Here is a 14,757-nt window from a genome sequence, read left to right as displayed (position 1 = left end):
TTCGTAAGCTGCTTTCATATCCTGTGTGAAACCTGTGAAATCTGGCAGCGTGGGTCTCAGAAGATGGGGATTGCTAGAGCGGTGGCTTTTCAGCCTTTTAAGCCCCACACCTTTGGAGCACTTTGTCAAAACACATCAGACCAGCCACATGTATTCATTTAACCGAACCAGAGAAAACAGCTTTTCTTTCAAGATCATCTTAGATGGGGCACATTGCTGCTGCTTGATGACTTCCCAAAGGTATATATTCACTGCTCACCTTGATGGCCTGAGCTTCTCATTGGCTGACTACAATTATGCATTTTATTCCACAGTCCTCTGAAATCTTCACTGGTCCATGAGTACTCTGAAAGCAACTAACTGTGAACTTGGAACTGTTTCACACAGTCAGTCTGTTAAACTTACATGGGAATGTAAAGAAACTTAAGTAGGAATAGACATAGGATTAGATCCAAGGTTAGGCGACCATATTTGCTCTGAAAACCTCCCTTGCTTAAAATCTCATTGTTGCCCAAACATGATTAATGATAACATCAAAAAAAGAAAATCCTGGAGGATATTCAATTATACTAAACACTAGAGAGGAAAACAAACCTGGAATTTTAACTTAATGCCACACTGAACAACCCTGGGCAGGGTAAACATCTCTTTATGATTGAAGATTTCTGCCAGCAAAGCATAGAGCACACTGTGTATATCTCCCATGCTACCATTTGAACGAGATGATTACAGAATTTTCCTCTCCAATCTGTTGCTCCCATGATGTGAGGTATGCAGATGAAGAACCCTGAAAATAACCCTTCAGAGTACTCTCACGTTATATCTCAGGCCAGTTCAACAATAGGTCTTCATTCTGATGAAACTGCTTACATAGGTTTCTGTTAACTGCTGCTGCTGCTGCTAAACTGCTTCAGTCGTGTCCGACTCTGTGTGACCCCATAGATGGCAGCCCACCAGGCTCCCCCATCCCCGGGATTCTCCAGGCAAGAACACTGGAGTGGGTTGCCATTTCCTTCTTCAATGCTAAAAAAGTGAAAAGTGAGAGTGAAGTTGCTCAGTCATGTTGGACTCTTAGCGACCTCATGGACTACAGCCTACCAGGCTCCTCTGTCCATGGGATTTTCCAGGCAAGAGTATTGGAGTGGGGTGCCATTGCCGTCTTCTGTTAACTAAACCCCAAATGAAATGAGCCTGCTTTGTGATTTGAAAATATGTGTCTATGTGTGTTTACATGGATATATAATTCGATAGATTAGAACATCTCAGGTGGCTCAAGTGGTGAAGAACCCTCCTGCCAATGCTGGAGATGGACGGGAAGATCCCTTGGAAGAGGAAATGGCAACCCATTCTTGTATTCTTGCCTGAAAAGTCCCATGGGCGGAGGAACCTGGTGGACTACAGTCCATGGGTCGCAAAGAGTCAGACATGGCTATGCACACACACGTGATTCGATATATTAACTATTAAAAAATAGAGCTTTAGGAGGAGATGAGGGACACAGAGCCCCATGTAGGTGAGTGGGTTTCTGGGTGTGTGGGATGGTGGACTGTCTAGGAGACTCATGGGTAGGAGGGGTTGATGTCAAGTGAATTCTCCAGGCTGTGGGACCATGGATCCCAGAAAGGCAGGTAACAGGGCAGCTGAGTGGGAAATAAATGTGGTGGAAAGACAAGCAGCAGTGCTGTGCTGAGGTGTTTTGGAGCCTGGGAACAAAGGAGAATGCGCCCCTACGTCCACTCCTCAAAACATATCTCCCTCATTTCGAATCAAGCAGAAAAAGTTAATATACGTTCTACAATCCAAAAGCATGACACTACTACCATACTTAAAAGAGACAAAAGCAAGGTCCTCCTGTGTAGCAAAGGGAAGTATATTCAGTAATAAAATATAATGGAAAAGAATGTGAAACAGAAAACATATATACATATATTTAGATATATATAAATATATTTAGCTATATGTATACATATACATGGACTTCCCAGGTGGTAAAGAGCTCACCTGTCAATGCAGGAGACTTAAGAGATGCAGGTTCAGTCCCTGGCCCGGGATGATCCCCTGGAGGAGAGCATGGCAACACACTCCAGTCTTCTTGCCTAGAGAGTCCCATGGACTCTGGAGGGTTAGAGTCCATAGGGCTGCAAAGAGTCGGACACAACTGAAGCAAGGTAGTATGTATGCACGCATACATATATACCTGCATGTGTAGACATCTCTAAATCACTCGTATACACGAGAGACTAACACAGCTATACACCGCTAAAAATTTTTAATTAAAAAAAAAGAATCATTTTAAAGCCCCTGTGCTACTCAGTCTTGCCAGGCCATTGTCAGCCCTCATAAACCACTTGGAGGGGACATGTGGCTGATTGTAAAGGACAAAATAACATGAGGGCGCTGCTAACGCAGGGCGTAAAACACAACTCCCTGCCTTTATTTAAAATCCCCACATCACAGCAATGGAGTTTTCGCCTTGTTATTTTTTAGTCGCTTAGTCATGTCTGACTCTTTGTGACCTCATGGACTGCAGCATGCCACGCTTCCTGGTTCTTCACCATCTCTGGGAGCTTGCTCAAACTCATGTTCATCAAGTCAGTGATGCCATCCAACCATCTCCTCCTCTGTCATCTCCTTTTTCTGCCTTCAATCTTTCCCAGTATCAGGGTCTTTTCCAGTGAGTCAGCTCTTCACATTAGGTAGCCAAAGGATTAGATCTTCAGTTTCAGCATCAGTCCTTCCAATAAATATTCAGGACTAATCTCCTTTAGGATGGACTGGTTTAATCTCCTTGCTATCCAAGGGACTCTCAAGAATCTTCTCCAACCACAGTTCAAAAGCATCAATTCTTCAGCATTCAGCTTTCTTTATAGTCCTACTCTCACATCCATCATGACTACTGGAAAAACCACAGCTTTGACTAGATGGACTTTTGTCAGCCAAGTAACGTCTTTGCTTTTTAATATGCTGTCTAGGTTGGTCATAGCTTTTCTTCCAACCTGCAGTGATTTTGGAGCCCAAGAAAGTAAAATCGGTCACTGTTTCCATTGTTTCCCCATCTACTTGCTATGAAGTGATGGGACTGGATGCCACGGTCTTAGATTTTTAAATGCTGAGTTTTAAGCCGGATTATTCACTCTCCTCTTTCACCTTCATCAAGAGGCTCTTTAGTTCCTCTTCACTTTCTGCCATAAGGGTGGTGTCATCTGCATATTTGAGGTTATTGACATTCTCCCAGCAATCTTGATTCCAGCTTGTCTTAATATAGGCTTTTAAAAATATTGCCTTAAAATAGTATTTGTCTTTATTAACTGTGGTTGTTGGTTCCCTGTTAAATTTATGCCTTTCAGGAGTCCCTCACCTCCTTAGCCTAATCCTCCTCCATCAGCCCGCATTAAAAAAGCAGTAATAATAACATGAAAGGGAACAAAACAGGAATTATCTGCATGTCTCACCCACAGGAAGCTTGAGTATTTCTATTTCATACAGCCATACCTGGGAGGACAGGGCTGGACAGCACAATGCATTCCTTTCTGCAGTCACAGCCAAACAGGTTGGAAAGCCACTGGCGGAGGGAGACCAAACTCTCCCAGAATCTCCTGGGAATCACTGACCCCAGCAGCTTGTGCAAACCTCACTGTTTGGAAAATGCTCAGTCATGCTGTTCCTTTCTGAATCCCTTCCATTTGTAAGGGGTAACGAACAACATGCAGCCCTAGGGGTTAAAGGGAATGCCTGACACCCAGCTAGGGCTTCCTTGGGTCTGAGGAACACATCTGTGTACCAGTTCAAAAGAGTAACTCTCTCCCACCATTGAAGCCCAGCTTCACACATGAACTTGATTTTGCTCCAGCCTCTCTGGCACAGATCTCGACACTGTAGGAATCCGTGCTGGGTGGTTTCCCAGGGCCCTTCCTATGCATATCACTGTACTTTGCATCTTTCTGGCAGCTCCTCTGTTTGGGGTTTGTATCCACAGTACATCATGTTTTCAGGGATCAGAATTTGGAAAGCAAAGCCCCTTTGTGAAATGCTCCCATGCTAACCCCCACACCATTCAGATAAGTATTATGAGCACTGACCCCAACGATATTCAAGATTCAGTGAATAGAAATTGTCCTGAATGCATTCATTTATTTATTCATTAAACAAGGGATTAGTGAGTGCTTTGTCTGTGTCTCACTCCTTTTGAGATACTGGGAGTAAAGCAGTGAATAAAAGGATCAAAACTCCCAGCCCTCAAGGTGCTAAGATTGCAGTAGGGAAAGGCTGCCAATAAACAGATACATGAGTAAAGTAGATGGTAAGTAAGAGACATAGTGCTGGAGAGAAAAGTGAAGCGGGGATGGGGTGGGGACCTCCCGCAGTGGGCGCATGCCATTTTAGGCAGGTTGGTCATAAAAGAAAATCTCAGTTCAGTTCAGTTCAGTTGCTCAGTCGTGTCTGACTCTGAGACCCCATGGACTGCAGCACGCCAGGCCTCCCTGTTCCACTGTTTCCCCATCTATTTGCCATGAAGTGATGGGCCCAGATGCTATGATCTTAGTTTTCCGAATGTTGAGTTTTAAGCCAACATTTTCACTCTCTTCTTTCACTTCCATCAAGAGGCTCTCTAATTCTTCGCTTTCTGCCATAAGGGTGGTATCATCTGCATATCTCAGGTTATTGATATTTCTCCTGGCAATCTTGAATCAAAGAAATCAAAGAAAATCAAAGAAATCAAAGAAAGCCCCACTGAACCTAAAAATTTATATATACAAAACAGACTAACAGACACAGAAGACAAATGGCAGGGGGAGGGATAAATTAGGAGTTGGGGATTAACAGTTACAGAACAATATTTAAAACAGATAACAAGGACCTACTGTATAGCACAGAAAACTGTATGCAATATCTCATAATAACCTATAATTGAAAAGAACCTAAAAAGGAAATTTTATATATATATATATATATGTAAACTGAATCACTTTGCTGTATACTTGAAATGCTGTAAATAAAATATACTTCAATAAAAATAACAGATTTTTAAAAAGTCTTATTGAGAATCCATCGAAAAGGTGACCTTTGGAAAAAGACTTGAATCAGGTGAGGGCGTGCATGATGATCTAGGGGGCTGGGGGAAATTTTGGCTGAATGTGAAGTCCCTGATGCTGAGCTTGGCTGGAAGACTCATTACCAGCAAGGAGACTGAAGTTTTGGAACAAAAAGTGAGGAGTGGGTGGTTCCGGGGAGTGGGGTTGGGAGGGAGGAAGAGGGAGAAAGAAGATGGCAAATGGGGTCTTTTAGGTCCCTGTAAGGACTTGGAATTTTCTCTGAGATGGGAAAGCTTAGAGGGATAAAAGTCAAAGGAGTAAGATGGTTTGTCATTTGTTTACAGGCTTTCTGATTGTTATGGAAATGAGCTTGCTTAGGGACAAAGGTGAAGACAGGTGGAAGACAGTGGTGGCTGGGACAATGGTGGCAGAGAAGCAGAAAGTCTGTCTTAATTCTGGATAATTTTTGAAGTTAGAGCCAATGGGTCTAATGAATTGAATATCTGATGTGGAAAAAGGTGACAGAGTCAAAGACAGCACCTGAGTTCTGGCATCTGAGCAGCTAGAAGTATCGAATTGCTGCTTCCTGACTTGGGGAAGCTGGTGGGGAAAGTTTGGGATGGGTGAGAGTGGAAGCTCACTTCACCATGGGGAGTGTGAAGTGCCCAGCAGACCATGAGGCCACGAGAGCTGGAAGCTCTGGAGTTCATGGAATTTGGAGCTCAAGAGAGAATTCTAAGCTGGAGAGAGATATTTGGCAGTAGCAGAGAGCAGATGGCATTTATAGTTGGAGTGGCCCCAACTGGTAGGCTTGGTTCATTGTGCTGCTGGTTGTGTTAAAGGAGAATTTTAAGCCATCAGATGGAGCATATAACCCTTGATTTTCTCTGTTCCCATCACTCTGTTTGGCTTTATACCTGTTCGACTTCACCAGTGTGACGCCTGAGTCCCTGTAAGCTTCTCATGAACGAGTAGGAAGCATGCTGTTTATGGTTCAACGATGCATGTTCTTGGCACAGAGATGATCCTCAGTCAATGTCCGGCAAGCAAATGAATGACTTCTGGTACAGAATAGAGAAAGGGCTCAAAAAGTTTAAAGAAGGTCAAGTCCTAGGAGTACACGGGAAGATTAGAAGGTGAGGCAAGAAAAAGACTCAGAAGGAGTAAATGTCCCAGAGTGGACTTTTCACTGGAAGGCAGACCCAGGGGATGGAAAACTGGATTATTGATACAAATGAAGAAAGGGGGAGGAATTGAGAAGTGCATTAAAAACAGGCCTAAAACTAGAGAACAGAATCCGTCTGGGCCAACATGGCGGCAGAAATTTGTCGGCATCATAATTGGCCTCTGCAGCTTGCTCTTCCACTTGTGTCTTAGTCACATTCAACTGTCAAGGAGCCAAACCGAGGACCACTCCACATTTGACACACATACCAACTTTGCGCTTATCTTCTCAGCTGGGCTCTTTGCCAGACCTGTCCTCTCCTGTTCCACCTGTGGACTCTCCATATGCGAAACTCTCACCAACATCTCCCATCACTGCTTCACATAAGCTGTAGAATCTGTCACAGAGCGGTGTGCAGAGCTGACTTCAAGGCTGACTCAGTCATCTGGCTCATGTGTACCAAGTGTACATGGTATATTGTACAGGCAGCAGCGCAAAGCCTACCAAAGAGCCAGTCAATGTGCATTGCATTTGATGTAGCACAAACTCTAGAAACAGAGATGACATTTAAGAAAGAATCAGTCTCTCATGGGAAGGTGCTATATCCAAAGGGAGCCAGCATACTCAACCAACTACTCACTAAGGAAGGCAGCATCGTTATCCTATGGAGAGGGGTCCATGGAGCTCACACATGCTGACGTGGGTCACCCAAGACCAATTCTTCCTTGCCTCCAGGTTTTATGCAGTTTTGTTTTTAACTTCATATTCATAAAGTGGAACCTACCACAACCCTGCAGGGTTCCCCCAACTCCTTGCCCAGTATAAAATCAAGTAGCTAATAATCAGGACAATAGACTCACAGACTCAGTGTCTGATGCACCAACGGGAAAAAAGCTGACTATGTAACAACCAGGCAGAGGTCATGACATAAGCTGCTGTATCTTGAGCAGAAGTTAAGTCTATCGCAGTACAACTCTAGGAACTAGCCTCAAGAGAATGGGATTAACACCGTTGCTCATAGTAACTGATATCTTTGGGGGCATCAAAATAATTGTAGCTTGCTCTGCATATAGAAATGTACGTAAATATATATGTACATATATATGTGTGTGTGTATATATATATATATATATATATATATATATATTCCATTATATACACATAATACACATAACGGGCTTTCCCAGTACCTCAGTTGGTAAAGATTCTGCCTACAATGCAGGGTTCAATTCCTGGGTTGGAAAGATGCCCTGGAGAGGGAAATGGCAACCCACTCCAGTATTCTTGCCTGGAGAATCCCAAGGACAGAGGAGCCTGGCAGCTCCACTGTGCATGGGGTTGCAGGATTCGGACATGACTGAACGACTTTCACTTCACTAAAATACACATGTAGATATACATACATATATGGGCAACTAAAACTGGCAGCAAAGAGATGCTACAGACCCATATTGATCCACTCTGAGAATATGGTGCCCTATGCCAGCATGAATAAGTTACAGAAGAGAGACCTTCAATCTCGAATCCCCTACAAATGGAATGACGTTCTGACAAGTGGGAATCTGTAAGCAGCTCTCTGCAGAAAAGAACCCTCAGCAGGAAGCCCTTTATACTGTTATTTCAGCAAAGCTATATTGTAACTAGCTTTTAAACCAGGCACCCCCTGCTCTACTCATCTCCTGCCCAAGCACACCTTTCAAATCATTTATTTAGTCACACAATACTTGCATAACTCGTCAGGTCTTTCCATAGATCAAAGAAGTAGAAATGAAGAATAAGCAGTTAACAGATGACCAGATCTTTTCTGTAGCTTCCACTTCAGTAAATACCTGAACTAACTTTGTGACCAATCTGTGTGAACAAGAAAATGTCTAGAGGAAGATCACCAGGAGTCAACAAGCCCGCACGTGGTGGGGGAGGGCAAACATCTCTGACTCCCTATCGCACCAATTAACTGAGATTACTACTCTGCTTTCCTTTAAAAGCTTTCATGGCTCAGCAGAATCTTTGGAGGTTGTTTCTGGGGAACGTTGAGTCCACTATTTCCCCAGATTACCAGCATTCTGATTGAAGGCACCCTTCCTTCCTATCAACAACTGTGAGTACTGACTGTAATTATGGGACGAGCAGAGGGATCCGATTCATTTGATCATTTGATAACAAAAGCAATCCTTTGATTCTTAACTTTTCATACCTAACATTGTAAAATAATTACCTCTAATTGAGGATAAATATCTGGTGACAACTATATTCTTCACTTCTAAAAAGGCATTTAAGGCATTTCAGCTATAGTTTAAAAATGAGCTACCTGGTTTTGGTTAGCATAGTAGAGTTCACCAGAAAGTGAAAAGTTGCTCAGTCGTATCTGACTCTGCGACCCCATGGACTGAATTCTCCAGGCCAGAATACTGGAGTGGGTAGCTTTTCCCTTCTTCAGGGGATCTTCCCAACCCAGTGTATGAACCCAGGTCTCCCACAGTGCAGGCAGATTCTTTATGAGCTGAGCCACAAGGGAAGCCCAAGAATACTGGAGTGGGTAGCCTATCCCTTCTCCAGCGGATCTTCACGACCCGGGAATTGAACCGGGTCTCCTGCATTGCAGGCCGATTCTTTACCAACTGAGCTATGAGCAAAGCCCAGAGTTCACCAGAGTCTACTGATATTTGGTGAATAAATAAAATATGCTGCCGCAACAAAATTAAGAATCATAACCCGAGGCTTTCCTGGTGGCTGAGTGTTGAAGAATCCACCTGCCATTGCAGGAGACACTGGTTTGATTCCTAATTCGGAAACATCCCACATGCGGCAGAGCAACTAAGTCTGTTTGCCACAACTCTGGAGCCTGTGCTCTAGAGCCCAGGAAGCTGCAAGTACTGAGCCCAAGTGACAGAGCTACTGATGTCTGCGCACCCTGGAGCCCGTGCTCTGGAATAAGAGGAGCCATCATAATGAGGAGCGTCTGTATTGCATAGAGAGTAGCCCCAGCTCTCTGAAAAAAAAGCCCATGCAGCAATGGAGACCCAGCACTACCAAAAATAAATTAATTAATTAAAAAAAGAGTCATAACATGAAAAAGAAGTGAGAAAAAAAATTTCTGAAATTCAATTAATCAGACAATATATTGCCTGTCTCCTCTGTAGGTTAGGAGTTCCAGGGGACGCAGTATAAATGCTGGGCACTCTAGAGTCTTATAATCTAACTCAGAACATGAAAACTGGCGGACGTGGAATAGCAGGCCAGATTCTTTATGTGATGGGGGAAGCTATTACCAAATGACTCATGAGAGTAGTTCAGAAACTAGATATTACTGTCATCTGCACTTTAGAACCCAGGGAACGGCCGCTTGGACAGTTAACTGCACCAAGCCAAGCTGGGAGTCAGTGATGGACCTGAAACTTAAATCCAGATCTACCTCCAAACTACACGCTCCTACCCATTATATTGGCGTTTACTGAGGAAATCCCATATTTTAGGCCCTTTAGTTTTCCATAATCAGAGAAAGCAATGGCACCCCACTCCAGTACTCTTGCCTGGAAAATCCTCCATGGATGGAGGAGCCTGGTAGGCTGCAGTCCATGTGGTCGCTAAGAGTCCGACATGACTGAGCAACTTCACTTTGACTTTTCACTTTCATGTACTGGAGAAGGAAATGGCAACCCACTCTAGTATTCTTGCCTGGAGAATCCCAGGGATGGGGGAGCCTGGTGGGCTGCCGTCTATGGGGTCGCACAGAGTCGGACACGACTGAAGCGACTTAGCAGCAGCAGCAGCAGTTTTCCATGATAATTTTGCATATTATATTCTGTTATTTTAACTATTTCAGAGCACAGATAATCAGAGTATATGCATATATTTGTATGGAGGAGGTATGAAATCATAAAAATCAGGCAAATAAATACTATCTTATTTATGAAAAGAAAAGCAAAGATTCTAGTTGAAACAGCAGCAAACCAAATGGAGCAGTATTTAAAAGGAAAAGCACGATGTATACTAGAGGAATGCTCCTATAGTTGAACTCTTTGACCTTCACCAGGATATCTAACCCTGTCCTGGAGGGCCTACCAACACTTTCCAAAACAAGTATAATAGGAAAAATACAGAACCTTCCATACTGATACCTGATTTTATCACAAACCTACAAGAGTCAAAAAAAAAAAAAAAAAAAACCTAAAAATATCTTTAATTATCACCTCTCCAAAGAAGAAATCAGCTTAATGACAAGTTATATATAAAAAACTCAATAGCTTTTCTATATGTTGGCAAAAGCACACTGTAATATACACAGTTATTGGGGGGGAATTCATCACAGCACCAGATTATAAAATACCTAAAATACATTTAACAGAAAAGGTAAAGGAAATGTAAAAATAAGCCCATAAAAGTTCTTTAAAGGAATGAAAACAAAATGAAAATATTTCATGCAAACTGGAAATAATCATATTCCTAGATGAAAAGAGATAATATTTTAAAATGTCACTTCTCACCAGAACATATATATGTCTTTAATGCAACCCCCCCTAAATCTATATGGCTCTTTTCTTTATGTGAAACATCAAAGTAAATTCATATGAAATGCTATCTATAGAAAATCAATAAACTCAGCTTTGAAAAAGAAGATTTAGCAGTTACTAAATGTATTTTAAAATGACAATAAAAAATAACTTGTTACTATTGTTGATACAGCAAATACATTAATAGGGATACAACTGAGTATCCATAATACCTGATAGTATATAAGAGTTTAGTGAATATTATTTAGTAAATAAGTGTTAGGAATGTTATATACTCATTTTAGAAAAAAATACAAAGATCCCTGTCTCATGATATTAAAAATACATCCCAGCTAGACTGGGATTTGAAAAAAAAAAAATTCAAGGATGAAAACAAATAACTATGAAATCTGCTGAAAACATATGAGGCCATTGTTTTATTTTATAATCTTGTGTTGAGAAAAGTTTTCTTAAGCAAGATACAAAAAGGAGAAGTTATCAGAAGAATAAATGAAATTAAAATTTTGGTAAGTCTCCCACCTATATCCCCCATCAAATCACTGATCTGTTTTCCATCTTGATGGCTTTGTCTTTGGAGAATGTCAAAACTTTCCTCACTTAGCAAATGTCTTAGGATTTCTTGAAGTTGTTGTTGGTATCAATAACTTCCTCTTTTTCATATCTATGAAACAGAAACAGACTCACAGACATAGAGAACAGACGTGTGGTTGTCAAGAGGAGGGTGGGTGTGGGAGGTTAACATTGGAAGCTTGAGATTAGCAGGTGCAAACTCATATATATATATATAGGATGGATGAACAATGAGGTCTTACTTTCCAGTGTAAGGAACTATATTCAATATCTTATGATAAACCATAATGGACAAGAATAGATATATGTATAACTGAGTTACTTCATTATACAGCAGAATTTAATACAACATTGTAAATCAAGTATACTTCAATAAAATAAAATTAAAATAATAGTTTACTCTCTTCTTTTTTACTGCTGAATAGTATTCCATCTATGGAAGTACAATATTTAGTTTCAGTATTTATCTGCTGTTAGAGACTTAGATTGTTTCTAGCTTCAACTATTATAAATAAATTTAACATGAAAGCTCATATGGGAAGATTCCCTGGAAGAGGCCTGGCAACTCACTCCAGTATTTTTGCCTGGAGAATCCCACGGACAGAGGAGCCTGGTGGGCTACAGTCCATGGGGTTGCAAAGGGTCAGACATGACTGAAGCAACTTAGAACACTCATATACATTCTTGGTAAAAAACATGAGTTTTCATCTCACTAGGGTAAATACCCAGATGTTTGAGTCTCGGTCATATGGCAAGCGTATATTTAACCTTACAAAGAAAGCATGAGTTTTCCGGAGTCCATAGCATTGTGCACTCCTTTCAGGAACACGTGAAAGTTCCAGTTTGCTTGTATTTCTGGCATTGCTGGTTTTTTGTTTGTTTGTTATTAGATTTTATCCATTCTGATAAGTGTGCAGTGATATCTCATTACAGCTCCCATTTGCATCCTCCCAATGGTTAATAACAGAGAACTTCTTCCCAAGTGCTGTCTTGGATCCCCATTCCTCCTGATGAAGTGTATATTCAAGCCCTCTGTATACACTTTCATTTTAAACTCCAGAGACACTTCATCATTCTTCTAGATAAGCTCTCTAGGCTATAAAAAAATATGGCTGGATTAGGCAATCCTTTTGAATTTTTTATGCTGTCAACTCATTCTGCTTTTATCAATTCCATAAATGTGCTCTCAAAAATCACTGAATAGAAGTAAACATGTGAATAGAGGAGCTTTTAAACAGTTTTACTTCCTTCCAGTAAAATGCAAACAGAATGCGTTGGGAGCTGCATTCTGGATAATGTAACCGAATAGGCAAAGAAGAGCAACGTCAATGAGTAATATTGCAGTGATTGGCACACAGCTGCCCACACAGCTTTTACAGTCACATAAATTTATCCTCTATGCCTGCTCATCGAGGTGTCCTAACACACATTCAATTGTTATTCATTTTATTTATAGGATTTTCTTTTTAACTAGATTTGTTGTGGGGAAAGCATTTTTGTCGTCTGCAGGCACAGCTGTGTGTGAAATGACAACTTAACTGAACGCACACAAGGCAGTCTCTGCAAATTGCGTTCTAGGTTTGCTGTGTTTATTTCAACCCATCCTGGCTCACCTGCTCTATAATGGCTCAGACTCATATTCTAGAAAGGGCTTCCCAAACAGCCAGCCCCATACCAACCCCACTCCACACTGAAGATGCACAAAATTCCTGATGCAAATTCATGCTGGTGGTGGTGTGGTGCAAACTTCCAAAATAAAGCAGAACCTAAACCCCTACCTAAGAATCTCATTCTCTAGATTCATTATGTTAACGGCTGAATTTCTGCTACCCAGAACTTGCAACAGTATATTTTTAAACTCCAGTCTCTGAGATTTTCAAAGTTTCCACATGAAAAAAATAATGATGCACGCATTTTTGAAGCCAGATATCAAAAGTCAAAGGATGGAAAAATGGTTCACAATTATATGCTTTACCTATTAAAAATGGTAAGATATTTTGAGGACTGTGTGGCATTTTACTCATGTTCTATTTATAAAACATAAACATTAAAAATACAGATTTCATTTCCATAGCTTTCATTTCTCCCATAGCTCTTGAAATTCAATGCATATTTATCACACATTTACTTGGGCAAAACAGGCACAAGGCACCAACCAAGGGATATAAAAGATCCACAAAATATCAGACAAATGTAATGAGGACTTAACTACCTCAAGCCTTTTCATTTAAAATTATATATTCTAATTTTTGTGCCTGACAACAAATGCTGGCTTTAAGAAACAAAATAGAAATGCCTGTATTGACTCAGACTCTCTCTCACACACACAGACACAGACACACTCTCTCTGTTTTAATTTTGATTTTTCATTACTTATATATCTATGAAAGTTGCTCAGCCATGTCCGACTCTTTGCAACCCCATGGACTGTAGTTTACCACACTCATCCGTCCATGGGATTTTCCAGGCAAGGGTACTGGCGTGGGTTGCCATTTCCTTCTCCAGAGGATCTTCCTGACCCAGGGATCGAACCCAGGTCTCCCACATTGTAGGCAGACACTTTACCCTCTGAGGCACCAGCGAAGTCCTTATATATCTGTAACCTCACATTATTCAATGTTAATAAATATATCAGGATGCATGATCAGAAGTTAATCAGAAATCCTGAATATTAATAATTTCAAGCAAACGCCCTCCTTGAAAGGAAATATTTGGAGGAACACACATTAAAATAAAAACATAAGAGACGGCTGATGATAGAAACTGTAGCCATTATTAAAAAATCAAAAAGTAAGTAAAATTAATGAATGTGACTATTAATTTCCAGACTTTTGCAAAGGTAGAGTATATTTTTAGAAGGCCTGTGGCTTTTTAAACTCCATGGTCCTACACAATTATGATAATCCACCTAGAATTCACCTGTCCTGATAATACTGATACACAACTTCCCCAGTGATGCCCAGCCATGTCCAGTCCCCTGGGGAAGCCTCCACTTTCACATTAATGACAGGATTTGGAATGTGTAATGGGCTGGATCATTTATTATATTAAGTGAAAACAGTTAAACAACTCTGACGGGGTGGGTACCAGGCACTATTATAAGAGCTTTCCACGTGCTATCACAATCATCTTTTTAAACACTCTAGGAGATTAGAATGTTACTAATACCATCTCCCAAGTATGCAGGAGCAAACGGAGGCATAGGGAAGTTAAAAACTTTTTTTTTAGGTCCCCAGAGCTAGGAAGAGGCAGAGCTTGGATTTCAATGCAGGCAGTCTAGCTTTGGGGTACACAATCTTAATCCTCTCCTGCCTCCTAGGAAGTAAGAAATGTCGAACATCCCACTGAGAATAACAGATATCGCTTCTACAACTAGATGCTCTAGAAGGATGGAGGGTCTCTCCAGCCTTCATCCTGTTAATTCCCTCCTCTTTCCAAGCACACTGGTTCCCTGTGTGTGGGGGAGTGGGGGATGGGG

General features: G+C 41.2%; 1 protein-coding gene across 1 annotated transcript in view; it reads right to left on the bottom strand.

Moving 5' to 3' along the window:
* CTNND2 (catenin delta 2) overlaps positions 1 to 14,757 on the bottom strand; it is a 1,126,037-nt gene that overhangs the window by 606,875 nt on the left and 504,405 nt on the right. The gene's annotated exons all lie outside the window — the stretch shown is intronic.

This window comes from Ovis canadensis, chromosome 16 (genome assembly GCF_042477335.2).
Source record: "Ovis canadensis isolate MfBH-ARS-UI-01 breed Bighorn chromosome 16, ARS-UI_OviCan_v2, whole genome shotgun sequence".
In the NCBI taxonomy this organism is placed as follows: domain Eukaryota; kingdom Metazoa; phylum Chordata; class Mammalia; order Artiodactyla; family Bovidae; genus Ovis; species Ovis canadensis.
This window is presented reverse-complemented; position numbering and strand designations above follow the sequence as displayed.